At 38.3% G+C, this 17,984-nt stretch overlaps 1 protein-coding gene across 20 annotated transcripts in view; it reads left to right on the top strand.

The window, feature by feature from the left end:
- The window catches only part of MAP2 (microtubule associated protein 2), a 280,028-nt gene that overhangs the window by 165,395 nt on the left and 96,649 nt on the right, over nt 1-17,984 (top strand). For all 20 annotated transcript variants that reach the window (XM_032403335.1, XM_032403344.1, XM_032403425.1 and 17 more), the window contains one exon: nt 8,235-8,312. The gene's annotated coding sequence lies outside the window, so the exon portion shown is untranslated. The remainder of the gene's footprint in view (nt 1-8,234; nt 8,313-17,984) is intronic.

Below are 17,984 nucleotides of genomic sequence, written 5' to 3'. Positions count from 1 at the left end.
CTCACAGGGTGGGAGGCTGGTTTTCCCAGTCCGGGGAAGATCCTGCAGAGATGGGGGCGGTCAGTGGGAGTTGGGCAGAGTCCTGCCCATGGAATTAGACGACTCTAAGACTTTTCTGTTGTAATTGGTGGGAACCACAATTTTAAAAGATAACACATTTTTAAACTTTCAATAACTTTGCTTGAAGACTGTTGACTCCTCTTTGGCTCTACAGGAGCTCTAAGAACCATCCTCAGAGTGAGAAGGTGAAACCCTACCCCTGAAGCAAACCTTTGTGCCTGCCAATGCCCAAAGCGGCTGATGTAGTCCCAGGAGAGCCCAGGAGAACCCTAGCAAGGTGGCAACGGCCCTCACATTTCCTTTGGAAAAACAGTAATTAGAGCAGCCAGAATATTTGCAACCTCATTGGTTCACTTGCTGGTTTTTTTTTTAAGCTTAGACTTTACTCTTATTTTCATATGTTTTTATATAAATCAGTCCCATGTGGCTTGATTGTAGACGTTAAGCGGCCACTAGGAGCTTTCAATAAAAGCCTTTCTGGAGCAGGCTGTGCTTGGGGTTCTCTGGAGTCCGGCTCTACAGCCCGCAGTCCCTGTCTCTCTGTGCCCCTCCTCCTGTGTTGATTTCTGTATGCCTCCTTCCTCCATTCCAACTGCCCTTCATCTCAGTGGCGTCTGTTTACTTAAATCTAAGCCAATTAAATAAAGCATAATAATAGAACACCCTTCTGAAAAGAGCACAAAGGAGAGGAATTGCATGGCCTCTGACAGAATAATAGAGGAGGGGAAAAACATTTTAAAGAGCTCCCCAGCAGACGATCTGCCTCCTCCCTTGGCTCCTATTTATAGTGAGGCAAACTCTTTTGTTACCAGCATCTCTATGCAAAGCCCTCCCCTTTTGTTTGGTGAAATCGTAATGATATATCCCTACGTGTTTTAATATTTCTACAATTGCTGATGGGAGAATTATTGTATCATGCATGCATGAATATTGTTATAGAATTTCTGGAGCACCTGGGAGTGCTAACATAGTGGATTCAGGTATATGTTAAGGGGAGCTTTTATTTTGATGTATTTTTTCACCCAGTAAGTAATCTCACTCAATTAAGAAATCCTCACTTTTTAAAATGGGTCATTACTGGAAATTTCCTTAGTAATAAAATGTTGGCCGCCACTGTTAAGAAAATAACTTAGGGAGGAAAGGAGTGATTTCAAATTAGCATTATAGAACAGGGAGGGATGGGTGCCAACTTAGTACCCACTATGCTAATTAAGTTATCACACATTGCCTCTTGAACAATATGCAGCAAAAGATGAAGGACCTGAATCAGCTGGAGATCACCCTTAATTGTAAATGCTTCCCCAAGACTTCAGTGAGTTGGTGAAATCCCTCTGCCTCTGGAGCTTTTAGGACTTTGGGCTAAAAGTAGATTTGCCAGAATTTCATCTTTCCTGTCAGATAACATTCAGCAGCATGGATTTTCCTCTCTGGTGGAGGCCCCTTTCCTAAATGCTTGCCTTTTCAAATTCTCCAGCAGTCAGGATGTCGCCCTCAGAGAGTGCAGAAGCTCAGGCAAAGAACATCATCACTCAGCTGAATTCTGACTTTTTTAGACCACAGCTGGAATTTTTTCACAATGGCCTCAGAAATAGCCCGGTGACCTGGCACCCAGGTTCAACCAAATGCCCCCTCTTCTTCCCCAGGAAATCTCTCTGCGCTCCTGCAGGTTGACAGATGGCTCCCAGCAGGTGACCTTGGGGCTATTAGTAAATGAGATGCTTTCTTTCTCTGGAACAGTCCTTCTCAAAGACACTCTCTGTCCTAAGAACTTACAAAAGGCATTTGGCTGCTAAGCAAAACTAAAGAGAAAAGTTGAAGCTAAGAAACCACGTATTGGCAAGTGAATATATAGTCTCTTCACAAGAAATACCATTCGAAGACTGATATTGAGACCTCACAATTTTCCACCATTGTCAAAGCACTTTCTACAAATGATTTTATTTAATTCTTGCAGCAACTCTGTAAGGGAAATCTCAATTAATAATTTCCATTTTATTGATGATGAAACTAAGGATCCAAAAACTTAGAAGGTCTGCCCAATGTTCCACAGCCGGTAGGAGATAGGCCAGTGTTCTGACCCAGCATCCATATCCAAAGTGTGTGTTATTTTTTTTCTAGTCAGAATGGTTAGGAAAATAAACTGTTATCATCCTTGTTTTTATTCACTCATTCAACCTTTACTAACCACCCACTTTCAAATCAGGGAAACAGGAAGCCAAGTAGAGAAGGAAATTTCATTGCTTGGAACAAAGGAGTTCATATATACAAAATTAAAGGATCAACATACTTTTCTATTTTTTTGCAGCACGTACCTCAATTTTTCATCCATTTGATAAGTAGTTATTGAGCAAGTACTTGCCACTAGATGGGGAATGTGGTAGTAAATATAAAAGAAAATGGCCCCTGCCCTTCTAGAGCTTACAGATTTGTTGGAGTGGGGTGGAGTGGAGCAGACATTAAACAGATAAAAAACACACAGTGTTCCTGATGGCGTAGGGAAATAGACAGTGGTAGGAGTGTAAACTGCTCATACCTCTTGAGACAATTTGATAATATGGTTGCCTTATTTGAAGTGCATTGTATACTCTCTCTGATATGGTTTAATAGTTTTTGTTCTTCATTTGAACTTATTTTGAATTCAGAATACTATGAATAAAGGAATTCATATATTTGAGAGAAATTAATGGCTTCTAGGATTGAAATAAAGCCGAAAAAGGATGGGGGTAGGAATTTGTTTCAATTCCAGTAAGGTTTGTTAACAACACAAGGTAATTCATATGAATGCCAAATAGGTGATAAAAAGAAGAACCATACACCTGGAAGTGGCTGGGGAGACTTCTAGAGAACAGCGCTCCAGTTCAAGGAAGTGTTGACAAACCTAGAGGAGGGAGAGGAGGGAGGGGGGATGCGGGAGAGAGCAAGAGAAGAAGAAAAGGAGAAAGAAGAGGACTTTGTAGAAGGAGAGAAGAAAAATATGAAACTGGAATGAAAAGGGAAATTCACAGGTCTATAAAGGAACTGGAGGCTCTGCGAGGGTAGAAAGTTGGAGATAAAGTTGAACCAGTTGAGCGTAGTCATGGTGTAGAAGCCCTAGAGGCTAGACCTAGGAAATTTGGTTTTTATCATGTTGGCAGAAGAGGTTTGAACATGAAAGTGACATCACTAGGAGGCCTCCTAGCCAGGTCACTTTTGTGGCCACCTGTTGTGTCCTTGGTACCCTTCCCTCATTCTTTTTCCTCATACCACGTGAACCTGCAGATCTGCACTGGCTTATTCTACCATTTTAAAAATGGGTAGTGTTTGTATGAAAATTAGAAACAAATGAACAGATGGCTTTCTGTCAAGCAAAGAAGTGTTAGTTCTTCAGATATATTCTGATCCTGAGCAGAAAGCAGCAGTATAAGAAATAAGCGGAAACACTGGCACATGTGCCCTGTTGCTGCCCAAGGTTCTCTACATTGCAGTGCCTCTTATATTTTATTTATAAAATAAAATATTTATTTATATTCCATCAGAGTCAGCATATGTTAACAATTTAGCAGAATACGTTTTTCACTAATGTCACTGAGCATTTCTTTTCAACCTTTGCAACCAAGAAGGAATCTAAACTCAACCCTAACAGAGCTACTGTTTCATCATGCATCTTGTGTCACTCTCGTGATGGAGATATTTACCACTCACCAGATCTCCACATATTTATTTATTTTTTAAAGTAATGTCTACGCCCAACGTGGGGCTCAAACTCACGACCCCAAGATCAAGAGTTGCATGCTTTACGGACTGAGCCAGCCAGGTGCCCCACCAGAGCTCTGTTTATCCTCCGTGTTTCTCAACCCTTTATTGAGGCAGAGCCATCATGGTTAGTTCAGTCCAGTGAGTGGTAAGAGGAGGTAATGTGTGTCACTTCTGTGTTAGAGCATTTAAGAGCTGGTGTGCAGCCCTCTCATGTCTTCCTCCCTGCTACTGTAATCTTGGAGGCCATGAGTTGAGCCACAGAAGAATATTCAGATCGTGGGAGAGAGTTGGCCTGGAGCATTATCCTACTCACATCAGGATTTGTATGAGCAGGATAGAAACCTTTATTGTGCAAAGTCTCTGAGACTTAAGTTTGACTCTTCTGACTAATCCAGTCCTTTATCCTTTCACCCATTTGTATCCTATTTTTATGGCCTTGAATCAGGTTGAGGTGCTTTGGACAAGACTAGCTAATTTCTGCTAAGCCGGCTTAACCCGGTCTGCTAATCCTCAGCAATAGCCTGGAGTATCAGGTTTGGGAATCAAAGGGGAAAATTCTTACTGTCTCCCTTACCTAGATTCTCTTGTCAACTGGACACCATATGTTTTGACTAGGGCTTTTGTTAAGTGTCCTTAATTCATATATTTTGAAGTATGTTTCCTTAGCAAGAAGCATAGTGTTCTCCAAAAGGGAATTTGGGAAAAGCCCCAAGAAAGGAAGATCTTTCTCTCATCTGTCCAAGTATCAGTGACTTTGGTTCGCTGTAACTTTTGGCTACTTACAAATAAGTAGCGATAATGAGCTGCTTCTAAATGTATTAGGGAATAGAAATGGTTTAGTAGCCTGTTAGACTAAATGATTTCATGTTGGCAACTGCTCTCCTGTTTAAAGACTGCTTGGCTAGTGCATCTTTTCCCAACAGTACTGGCAATTCTGAATGTCCTCAATAGTTGAAATCTTGTTATCATGCACAAGTGCACTGAATTACATAAACTGTTCAAAACCACATAGAGCAGATTGGCAGAGGAGGTGGAGAACAATGTTACTATTGTTTATTTGAGAGCTGAGTAGGCTAATGATAGCCAGTGAGGTCAAGGTTAGCCTTCAGAAATGCTATTCAGGATTCCAGCAACTTCAAGCATCTAGATGTTTCACTTATCTGACAAAGTCTATCAAAAGATGAAAAATAACCAAGTGATACTTACACTAGAATATGTTTCAAAGGTTAATGAGTAGTATATCCTGGTCTAACAACCCAGGGAAGATTTTATCTTGACTTTATTGCTTAATGAAACATGGGTTCTTACATCACTCGAGAAAACCACACCTTGGCAATATTTTCTTCCTGAAATTCTAAGTCTGCATGAACTTATCAATCTAACTTCAGTGCTAGGGGTGTCATATAACTTGCACATAAATATGCCAACAGCCGGACACGTAGTATATGCAGACTAAGTGCATTGTATGCACATCTATTTATCTGGGTTATCAACTGATAAAAGCTAATTTTTTCGATAGCCGAACAAGTGTCTATCTTGAGTTCCTCATTAAATGATTTACTCAACTTATTTTGTGATGCCAACGTACACCCTATTCTCTATTAGGCTAGCCCTTAAATATAGTTCTTAACCAAATTAAGGTTGTCAGGTGTTGCCAGCCATGATCTCAACATTTCACACCCAACTCTGAGAGATTCTGGAAAGTGGCGTAAGCAAGCCTGATAGGAATAATGGAGTAGAGAACAGAGACAGAACAGTAGTTGAGTACATTTCAATTTGGTCAAAAAGCTGAATACACTGAATAAAATATGTGCTTAGTAGGTATTTCTAGTAAACTGAAAGTTGCCATTGGTGAAATACCACTTCTCAAGGAGTCCCAAAGCCTTTATGTTTGAAATTGTCTTTAGCCAGAGTTGAGACTTAACACCAGTTCTCAGGGTCTATAAAGAGTTAGCGTAGGGGTGTCTGAGTGGCTCAGTCGGTTAAGTGTCCTACTCTTGATTTTGGCTCAGGGCATGACCTGAGTCGTGGGATTGAGCACCATGTTGGGCTGTAGACTCCGGGTGGAGTCTGCTTGTGCTTCTCCTACCCCCATTATCTGTCCTACCCGCCCCCGCCGCCAGCTCTAGCATACCTGTGTTCAAGCTTGTTCTCTCTCTCTCTCAAATAAATAAATAAATAAAATCTTAAAAAAAAAGAGTTGGTGTATGGTTGAGAGGCTTGTCCACTTTCTGGCTATGTGATGCTAGGCACTTAAAGTCTGTTGGCCTCAGCTTTCTCATGTTTTAGTGGTGATAATAATAGTTACCTGTCTTAGAGGGTGATAGTGAGGAATAAGTGAATGAATATATGTGAAGTACTTGGAACGCTGTCTGGTGCATAATAAATGCTGCATCAGTGTTTGCTAATATTATCTTAGGGATGTCACAGCCACTCTATGTAAGGTATCAAATACTAAGACTGTGTCAAATAATATTCTTAACAAAAATTGTGTTAAAGTAATTTAATCTTTTTGATCTGGAATAAAAATGATCACTTCTACCTGCTGTGTGTTCATTTAAAATGACTATCCAATTTTATGTGCCTCATGGAATAGGCCCTAAGTTGCTTTTGAAAAAATAAATCCCAGATGGCATTTATCTCTTTCTCATAAAATAAAGTCTAGAAAAAAGCATAGACGTTTTAATTTTATAACAAACAAAAAAACACAAAAGTCACGATGATGGGTAAATGGGGCATTATTTTTATGACTGAGTACCGCCATTTTCTCATAATCATCTCATTCTTTGGCCAATAATTTCCCAATTCTGTTGGAATGAAATTAGCTTTTAAGTGTTCAGGGCTGGAATTTCACTTTCATTGACATTTAACTATTGAGTTAATATGTGGAAAGACTATAAAAGACAGGATATTAGTTTTTTTAATATTGCTTTTAGTATTACTGGAATGATGAACATGTTCTTTGATAACAGGTGTGAGCAAATGTTTTTTTGTAAAGGGCCAAATAGTAAACACTTGGGTCATATAGAAATACATGAAGGGCCGTACGGCGTCTGTCACAGCTCCTTGACGTTGAAGCACACAGAAGCAGACACGGACAACAAAGAACTGAATGAACGTGGCTGTGTGCCAGCAACACTGAACTGAGGAAAACAGACAGCAGGCCCGATCTGGTCCATGGACCACAGTTTGCTGACACTTGTTCTATGCAATTCTTTCTTGTTTTGTTTTTGTTTTTTTTTAATTTTTACTAGGGTAAAAGATGCATGCATGCATGTGTACGTGCATGCTTAGACACATACACGGACATGTACTTCAAAATCATGAAGATGAAGTGTAAAACATGCGTATTAAGTAATTTAAGGAAAATAAAGTCAGATCGACTCTTTTGATCTGAACAAGGTGCAGAGCTGCTCTACCATTCTATTTTTGCTCTAAAATCAACCTTTTAATCAAAGCTACCCTTAAAAATTCTTTCAGTAGTCTGAAGTTATTGTGTATAGAACTCTGTATAATAATGTTATATATATTCTAAATTTGAGAACCACTGAGCCTAACTAAAGCTGGGGGGTGGTGGGGGAAGAGCTGTGTTCAGACATGTGGGCAGTGCAAACTTTTTTTCTTAAAATAACTGTCAAATTATGTGAGGGATTGGAGAATTCTATTGTGTTCCTTCCCGCCTGCAGCATTTTCTTTTTTCTTCTTTTTTTTTTTTAATGTTAAGCCTTTCTAACTTTAATATGCATTAACAGACTTGTTTGCTGCTACATATTCTGTGTGAATGCTCACAGATTAAGTGAACTATTACATGTAAAAGCACTTAATACAGGACCTGGCCCGGTCAATGTTTGTTATGTTGGAATCAAACCCTGTCTATTCATATCCCTATACATATTGTTCTTTGAAGGGTGATAGAGAAGAAATGAGCCAACTGCTTCTTGTCTTTCCATGTTTACATTTTCCTATTGGATCTTGAAGAAGAATTAATAGCTATCAAAATTTCAGTCTTAAGGCTCTTTACTTGGAGAGCGATATCTTCCTTGAGGATATATAATGGATGAATATATTCTCTTGTGAGAGAATACAGTTGCCTGCTATTTATTAGCTGAAAACAATTTAAACAATTTAAAATTTTATTTTTCCTTGGATATAATACTTACGAAGCTTCACTAGAGTAAAGCTAAAAAGTGAGAAAAAGTATGCAACTGTTACCATTTTCATTTCTCTATTCCAAACACCTGCAAGAGCACTTTGCTGGTTGTAAATGCTCAGTGTATGACTATAGAGAACCACTATGGAATTCATCTCATGGCCTCATAGTTACCCAATAGAAAAAGAGAAAGCCACGAGTTGAATTTGGTATTGATCTACATGATGTAATAGATTTATATGGATCACAGATTAAATGATTGATTTCCTAAATTCTTTTTTTTTTACAGAAAGAAGCCACAACATATTATTAACCCTTTGAGAATACAACATAACGGATTTTGCCATTTTACTACTTCCTTGAATCGGTAAGACCCTGTCCTCTCTACAATAAAAGAGTTATCCACAGTTGTGAAAAATAACACTCTGTCGACCACATTTTTAAAAAATCTTTATGAAATAAATATCAATTTGTTTTGATAACGGAGAAATATATATGAATTCTATAGCTAATAGATTTAGGATTATAAAATAGCACTTCATAATGTTTTGAATGATTTAATAGTAAAAGAATGAAAAGATCTTTTTCACTCTTTTAATGAGAACTGAAAACTATGAAATGAGAACTGAACTAAACCTGTTTCTCCTGCGGTGGGTAAAAACACCAGCAGTATTTTCTCAACACTTACTATGTGCCAGATAAGACTTGCATGACTTACTTTACGTAACTAACCCCTGTATCCTTATAAGAACTCTGGGAGGAAATACTCGGATCATCCCCATTATACAGATTAGGGGTTTGAGGCAGAGAGAGGAAGCAAGTAGATGTAAGGAGTTCAGCCAAGGTTTTATACATAGGTCTGAGAGCAGAAGGCATGGGGAGAACACCAGCCCCAGCTATTATTATGAGAATAACTTCATGTTGTTGTAGAAATGCCTAGCTTTCAGATTCTCCTATGTTTTGAATTGGTTCTGTCCAAATTTCTGGAAGAAAAAAAAAAAAAAACCATAATGGATGTACCAAAAGAGTCATGGCAGGCAACATTTATTTTATGTTTGTACTTATTACTATACAACTGTTGCATGAGTAAATAAAGGAATGTATATACTTTAGCACAGTTTACAAACAGAAAGAACTTTTTCTTTTATTTTATATCCTCCTTTAAACTCAAAATTCCTATGTTAAAGCAGAATAATAGGACAGAAAGAATACAAATGAATGACTTTTTATTCTACGAAATGAAGAATGTATTTTAATTTAATTCTTTTTATTAGAAGAACTGAATATCTGATCTGAAATTGGCCACAGTAATATATGCTTTACTGTTTTTATTATTTATCACCTTATTTTTAAGCCAGAAACTTAACAAAATTTTCAAAGAAAAATATAGAAAATATTATAATAAATACCAAAGCATCAGCCACATGGATTAAACAAGTGCTGATATTAAACTTTGTTCAGATCTTTTCTGACAAAATAAATCATCATAGAGAGAAGAAAAGTTCATCTTGCTCCTTTTCCTTTCTTTCTGAAAGGTGTCACAATCCTGAAGGTGATATAACCTTCCTATGTGTGTTCTAATATTTTAATGGTGTGTGTGAAACAACATGCCATATATTTATTCACATTTTAAAAGTTTATATAAATGGTACCATACTATAGACATTCTTTTGCCTTCACCCAACATTATATTTAGAGATGCAGCCATATTGATACATGAAGATCTGGTTGACTCACTTTGTCATAAAGTTGACTCATTGTAATGTTTCAGTCATCTGGTGCTTAGTATTATTAATTACTGCTTCCAAATAACTTTTAACATTTTGAAGATTTAATGCTAAAATGGTTTAACCATGGCTTTCAAGACATCTTTGTCATTTGTGTATAAAAATCCGAAGTTCTTAATATATGATACTATACCAATTCTGTTTATGTTTTAGTTTTTTTCCTATTAGAAAAGTATTTCTTTTACTAGCTATAAGGATCTTGCTAACTAATGGGACTTGTGGGTTTTTTAAACTGCTTTTGCTGTAATACAATAAGTGAAATCTGTTTTATTTACCCATGGATGAAATGCTGACTATTCCCAAATGCAATGTAAATACTGCCTTCGAAATTTAAAAGATACTTAAAAACACTCTCATTTGGCCCATGTCGATTGCTTATATTTCCTTCAAAAATCATGAGGGAAACTTAAAGAAAAAGGATTTTCTCTAATTTTCTCCAAAATTCTAGTTAATTCTAGCATTTCTTTAAGGTAAAAGAAATATCAATATGCATTAGTAAGATTTATAGACATAGAATCTTTTATAACTTATTTTCTTAAGGGAGTAGATGACTCCTCTGGCTCAGTTGGGGAAGAAAGTAGAGATAAACTAGCCTTTGGTGGGCATATCTGAGTAAATGCAAGACTGTGTAAGCCTCCCAGGTCAAAAGTGCAGTGCATATTTGCAGATGGGGAAATTGAGGTCCATTTATGTCAGGCAACTTAATCAAGATGATATAGTGATTGCAGAGCTAGATTCAAACTCATTTCTCTTGAATTCCAAAACTATACTGTCTACAAGAAAAAGAGTTGAGAAAACCTACCTAACCTATTTGACACAGAAATAGCAGTTTCATTTATTCCACTAATATTTACTGGGATCCTTTTATGTGACTTAAAGGGATTGATCTCAGAAAAGCAAGGAAGAGGGGTGCTTGGGTGGCTCAATCAGTTAAGCATCTGACTCTTGATTTCAGCTCAGGTCATGATCTCAGGGTTGTGAGATCAAGCTCTGCTTTGGGCTCTGCACTCAGTGGGGAGTCTCCCTCTCTCCCTACTTCTTCCCTCTCCCCATTCACTCTCTTCTCTCAAATAAAAAATAAAGATAAATAAAGAAAAAGAAGGAGCGCCTGGGTGGCTCAGTCAGTTAAGTGTTTGCCTTCGGCTCAGGTCATGATCCTCGGGTCCTGGGATTGAGTCCCGCATCTGGGCTCCCTGCTCCGCGGGAAGACTGCTTCTCCCTCTCCCTCTGCCTGCGGCTCCCCCTGCTCAAGCTTACTCTCTCTCAGTCACTCTCTCTCACTTGCTCTTTCTTTCAAAGTAAATTTTAAAAAAAGAATGAAAAAGAAAGAAAAGAAAAGAAAAAAGAAAAACAAGGAAGACACAATATCAATCCAGAGAGAGAAAACAGGTTGTTTGGAAATGGCAAAGATTCCTTGAGTAATACCATGAAAGTGACTATTTGATTAGATATCTCTATCTTGCTATGCTATCTTAACATTGTTTACCAAGTAATTACCTTTCTGGTCACCTAACCATGCCAATTAGATTAAACTGAATGGGATAATAGGAGTAAAGATGCTTTGTAAATGACATAATCTTTGTAGTCATTTGCTGTTATTACTAATTATTCTATAAATTTAGAAGTGAATATTTCAAACCTAATACATGTAATTCTAAATGTAGAGCTTGGTATATGTATCTGAAGTTTAAGAGTCTTACTACTTCATGTAATAACATCTCTTTGACACAAAAGCCCCATGTAAACACTACAATGAGATGAACAACCCTGACAATTGGTTGATTTTCAGCCTCTACTACCCATTAGAGGTATATTTTTTTTACCCCCTTAAGCCTCGTAGCAGATAATAACAGGACCAAGCTGGTTCCTGTCCAGAATGTGATTGCTTCTCATTATCTCTACTTGTGTCGTTGGAGTCCACTCTCATCTTGACCACTGCAGTAGCCTCCTGCACCCAGTCTGTCTCTCCTATAGTCTGTTGTTCACAGAATGTGATCTTCTATAAATCTTAATCAATTGATATGACTCCTTTTTTCAAAATCTACCAGTGGCTGCCCATAATATTCAGAATAAATCCTAGACTCCTACTGTTGCCAGCAAGGTGCTATACAAGCTGACATCTTTTACCTCCCTGACATCATCTCAACATCCTTTCCCCCCACTGGGGACAGAGACTGGTGACATTCTGAGCTGTGCCTAGAACAGTGTCTCCATCTTGGTGGACACTCACTTGCTAAAGGACTGAATAGGTATGCAGGGTTACTGTGGAATACACATGATGTCTTTAATGAACATCAGTGATGGTTGTATGCCCTTTTAAGGGTTCTTTCAGTTTGTCTTAATAGAGTCAATTGCTTCTGGAATGCTGAGGAGCTTTCATGCATGATCTTGACACATGATTTTATAGCATTATGATAAAACTTTATTCTACTGGGGCACCTGGGTGGCTCAGATGGTTAAACGTCTGCCTTCGGCTCAGGTCATGATCCCAGGGTCCTGAGATCGAGCCCTGCATCGGGCTCCTGGCTCAGCAGGGAGCCTGTTTCTGCCTCTCCCCCTGCTCATACTCTCTCTCTCTGTATCTCTCTGTCTCAAATGAATAAATAAAATCTTAAAAAAAAACTTAATTCTATTGATATATAATCTTGAATCTTAATTTATAGTACCAAAACTACAAAGACAAATTAAGCACAGATCAGCTGGGTAGAAATGAAAAATCCATTTTAAGAGCAGAAAGTACTTATTTTATAATTACATGCCATCCTTTATCTAAAGAACAATATCAAGACTTGCTACAGCCTGGGGCGCCTGGGTGGCTCTGTTGGTTACGTGTCCAACTCTTGATTTCAGCTCAGGTCATGACCTAGGGGTCCTGAGATCTAGCCCCACTTCAGGCTCTGTGCTCAGCGGGGGGTCTGCTTGAAGATTCTCTTTCTCTCCCTCTGCCCCTCCCTCCACTCACGATAAATAAACAAATAAATAAATCCTTAAAAAACAAAAAGACTTGCTACAACCCGATATTGCTTAGATTTTGCTTTATCCTCAGAACAGATGTATATCTTCTCATCGCTCACTGATGGGTGAATTTTAGCCCTGAAGACAATTTTCTGTAAAATACGCTGACTTTTTTTTTTTATTTTTACAATATTCCTTAGAGCAGCACTTGATGAGTGTTTATATTGTTGAGAACACTTGGCAAGAGAAAGACAAACAGTCAGACCACAATACCCTCAACAGTTAGGGAAAAGAGAAAGAAAACCTGGTATTTTCACCATCCTCTCTGGAAATAAGTACCTTGACTTATGCTGATTACTATCTGATCAGCACTCAGGTCTGGCCCATGGCCCTCTCTCTGTGTGAGTAATTTTAAAGGCAGATTAAACATTCTAAAAATAAGCTATTGGTAAATGAGACTATCTGATGTTTCCTTTATGAAAGCCTCTTCTCATCTGTCCTATCAGCTGGCCGTTATACTCCGACCCCAAATTGTTCTGCCTCTTACTGAGCAAAAACCTATTCCAGGGGTGAGGTTTTAAAGAAAGACATTTCATGGTTAACTAGAGACAGAAAAAAGGAGAATTGCCCACATACTGTGGCAGGAGTTAAAATAACAATAACAGTCCTCCTACTTAACAGGCTGACTCATAAGCACATTCTGCTGATTCCTGGGCAATTCCAAGCAGATTGTTTGGGCTGCAGTTCTGTAGGCAGAGGTGGGCACCCCCCGCTGCAGAAGGCTCTAGTTCTTGTCGGGGGGGTGCTATCAGTAAGTCTTGCCTTTTAACAGTTCGGCCAAATGGAGATGGGAAAAGACAGCAATTCGGTGCTGATGAGCACTTTTTCTAATGCTTAGACTCTAAAAGAATGGTTATTATGCATTTAGTTCTTTTGCTGGCCATGCGTGTAAGTCATTTAAAGGAAACTTCCTGTGGAAGGTCTTAAGAGTCAAATCTTGTTGGATATTTGCCTTCAGAAAATTCTTGACAATCAGTTGCAGTAGCCTTATCTCCGTCAATTTGGGAAAGGAGTTGAAGCCAATGGAAATCTAACTTTTTGCTTAAACAGAGGAAGGAAAATGATGTGGTTACCAAGGTACCTCATAATCCAAGGGCTGGACACCCTTATTCCCTCTGCCTGGCCTCCAGTACCTTTCCCTGAGCCTTTCGGTGCCCTTTGATGAGTTGCCCTTTTCCTGACACTTTTACAACCTGCCTCTCCTGCATGCTGGCACCACGTGACTTTTTTTTCATATGCATCAGATCATTTCTTTTTCCTACTTAAAAATTTCCTATAATATAAAGTATCCAACTCAGTAAAGACCCTTCAAAACTGGGCTCCAAGCAACCATTTCTAGACAATCTAATTCCTCTGTCCTACTTAGTTGCCTTTCCTTCATTCTAACCATGGCAGAAACTTGTTTCTTCTTTAACTTACTTATTTCTCTTGGTAAGCCATGTTTTTCTCACGTTGCTCTTGTCTTTGTTATTTCTGCAAGTCTTGCCTAAATATCCATTGTCCCCTTGTCTGACGTAGAAAAGCTATGTGTTTTCAATCCATATGTCATTCCTTCTCCAGCCCCCCCCCCCCAAAATGATATTAAGTGTGCTTTTGGGGGAGAAGGGGCTTTCATAGCCCTTTAAGTGTATCTAAACTAGAGAAAAGGGAAACACCTAGGTGGCTCAGTCTGCCTTCAGCTCAGGACATTATTTCAGGATCCCGGGCTCAGTAGAGAGTCTGCTTCTCCCTCTTCCTCTTCCTCTGTACATGCTGTCCCTCACACTGTCTCTCAAATAAATAAATAAAATCTTAAAAAAAAAAAAAAAAAAACTACAGAAAAAATCATCTTGGTGTGTAATTATTTCCATCTCTGGCTTTCTCCCCAGCTCTGAGAAGTCCTCAAAAGCAAAAGTTTTGTCTTTGCCATATTTGTGCTTCCAGGACCGTGTCATCCAGATTTGAAACAAAATAATATTTTAATCAATTGCTATTAATAGATAACAATAATGAATAATGAGTAAATAATGATTGGAAGATGTGGCCAATAAATGAGAGATCAAGGAGGGGGAAAAGATACGGGTTGTAGCCCTAGGTAGCAGATTTACAAAATGGGTTTTAAGGTGGCAGTCGTCACTTTGTTGTCATTTCTTTTGTGTGTATGATTGCTGCTAACAACAGTAGGTTTATAGTCAGAAAGTAAAGAGAGGAGAAAGCGAACACCGTGAGTCCCCAAGGAGACAAGTTAGGAAACAAAGCTTTGGAGGAGGCAGGAAAAGCAATGTTAAAAGACAAACAGATTAATATTAACAAAAACGGGGGCCACCTATCCCTCTAAGGAAATGTGAAGCCAGTGAGGGAGGATGAAAAGCCTGGGGAGACCAAAGTAGAGGATGTGTCAACGCTTCTATCTTCTACCATCTTCAGGAAAGACAGACCTTCCACTTTGTCCTTGGCAAACATGAGACTGTCCTAAGATTCTCTGAAAGTGACTGCAAATTCTATCTCCACCTTGGCCGCAAGACAGATGTTACAAGAGGACCGAGGGAAAGGCTGGTCCCTCTCTGCTCCAGCCACACCAGAAAGTGGAGGGGCATCAAGTGGGTGATTGTGGAAGAGCAGGAAATGCTCCTTGCTCAGGTTTGCCTACCAGCTTCCCCCATTCCGACACCCACAAGTTGTCCTAGTTGCTGCCAGGATTTGCAGTGTAGGCCATAAATGGAGTTTCATTTAACTATATTACTTCTATTGGTATCATCCTTTTTTTTTTTTTTTTTTCCTAATCTCGTCATACATTTCTTCAAACCAAGTATATTAGTTAGGATGGATCTAATTGCTAAAACAAATAGATGCAGAAATGTATAATCACTTTATTTCTTGCTCACTTACCAGTCCTGCGTGGGTGTTTAGGTTGGGAGCCTGTGTGTCCTTCCCATAGTCAATCAGGGATAGAGATTTGTGGGATTCCTTTCAGACAATGGGATCTTTCCATTCATGGTTTTACTTTGTCATTGTCTCCATCCAACTGGTAGGGGGGCAAAGACCAAGGAGGAGCACATGGGAGTTGTAGAAGAACCAAACTTCCATTGGTTAGAGCTAAATCATATGAGCACACCTAACTGTAAGGATAGATAAGAAATATACTCCTGCTCTGTGCTCAGGAAAAAGAAGAAAGAGATTCTGATGAACTGCTAGCAGTCTCTGTGATACCAAAGGAAAATCTGTGTCCAGTATAAATATGTTTGAACATTTGGATCAAATAATTCAAACCCTGGTGAGAATAGATGCCAATCATACCATAGAAACAAAACTCTGAATCATAATCTCAGTACCATGTTAAAATAGTAAATGTATTTGAGATATCAGTTTATCAAAGTTAATTTTTACAGTACTACACAAATAAGATATTTTCTAAAACCTTCCTCATAGAAATAAGCATTGTATCCAAGAGGATAATGGCAAAAAAAGCATAGTGCCCAAAACTGCTTAGTTTTTTTCATTAACTTCTTTTTTTTTTTTTAAGATTTTGTTTATTTATTTGAGAGAGAGAGAGAGAGAGCACAAGAGGAGGGAGGGTCAGAGGGAGGAGCAGACTTCCCACTGAGCTAAGAGCCCCATGTGGGACTCGATCCTGGGACCCTGGGATTATGACCTGAGCCGAAGGTAGACGTTTAACCGACTGAGCCACCCAGGCGTCCTTTTCAATAACTTCTTGCTAAGTGAATCAGTTGATTAATTAATAGATGAAGAAAGCTTCATTGGGGAACAAAATAAATGCTTGTACTTTAATGAATTTCTAAAATTCATTATAAAAAGACATGATTGGGATAGTCAAAACTCATTTTGAACCAAAGAAGGATGTTCCCTTTTAAAGAAAAATAATGAGTAAAGGTAAAATATTGAGGGGGAAAAACCCACAGTTTGTACTTTTGCAAAAATTTTTAAAGAATTTTTATGTTTTGATGAACTCACAAATAATCATGTATAAGCCTCATAGTATATTTTGTATTTGTTCCATGTATTTATTTGGAGTAAATATTGCTATTTATATGAAGGGTAGCAGTGCATCTATTTTTTTATGAGTGGAATATTGTGCCACAGTGTTGCATAAAAGCCATTCTATCAGCTAAATATTCTATAAAATCAACTTATCTGCTAAATACTTTTATCATGGACTTTCAGTTTCCTGTGACTATGGAATGGTTGGGTGTGTGAAAATACTACATCGCAGTAAAGGTATGATCACTGGTTTTTCCTGGGAGGTTAAAACTCCTTTTCCCCTTTGAGAATAGGTAGCAATTTAATCAAGTTCTCATGGCATCAGAGAGCAGTTAAAATGAAGAAACCCTAATAAAACTGGCCTTTTCTACAAGCATAGAAAGAAAGATAGTCTGAGGTTTCAGCCTGTGTGGGAAGAATGGGAAATGATGAACAAAAATCCAACATGGCTGAACCCGGAGGCCGATTCCTTCCGTGTCTCTGTCACATCTTTTTTCCTGAGAAGTAGAATGATTTACTTAAACCTGCTAATTTCTTGCGATAAAAATTTTTTTTACTCTTTTTCCCTTCTCACCCACCCCCTGCACTTTTTTTTTAATGAATGTCAAGGACTCCAGTTGTACCATGTGCTCAGTAATTACTACAGAAGGCAATTTGAGTGTGAGACAGTTGCAGACTCTGTAAGAGAAATTTAGAATTCACTAAAGCAAATACTTTAGTGAGGGGGTGCCAAAGCTTGAGTCATTTAAAACCATTGTGAACAGAGCTCTAGGAAAAATCCGGTCGTAATCAATCCTGAATAAAAAGCAAAGGACCAAAACAATCAAAAAGACCTTTTTCCAGAACAGACTGCTGTGATACTAGAAAAGTTCTTGCCACTGGGAAGCAGTGTGTACACCTTCTTGTTTTTACTTCTTGTATTCCTTTTCAGCATGTGTTTACAATCAAAGATGGTCTTGTTTTTGGAACCTAAGAATTCTAAAGGAAACTTTGTTTTAAAAAGCACCTTGAACAGCATTTGCATTTTCTCGGAGTTCACCTCCTTGGAGATGCTTCTCTGACCATCCTATCAAAAATAATGCCTTCCTCTTGCCTTACTGTCTTCTTCTCATGTTCAATTTTAGATTAAATATATTAAATTTAGTAATTAAAATGAAAATAAAGTTAATATTCTTATATGAAATATGACATTTTATATTTTAATTAGGGTTTGGGTTACTGTACGATCACTTCATTAAAATGTGACTTTCAAGAGGGTA

This window comes from Phoca vitulina, unplaced genomic scaffold (assembly GCF_004348235.1).
Source record: "Phoca vitulina isolate PV1807 unplaced genomic scaffold, GSC_HSeal_1.0 scaffold1, whole genome shotgun sequence".
Classification (NCBI taxonomy): domain Eukaryota; kingdom Metazoa; phylum Chordata; class Mammalia; order Carnivora; family Phocidae; genus Phoca; species Phoca vitulina.
The sequence above is the reverse complement of the archived record's forward strand: the minus strand, read 5'-3'. Positions and strand labels throughout refer to the sequence as shown.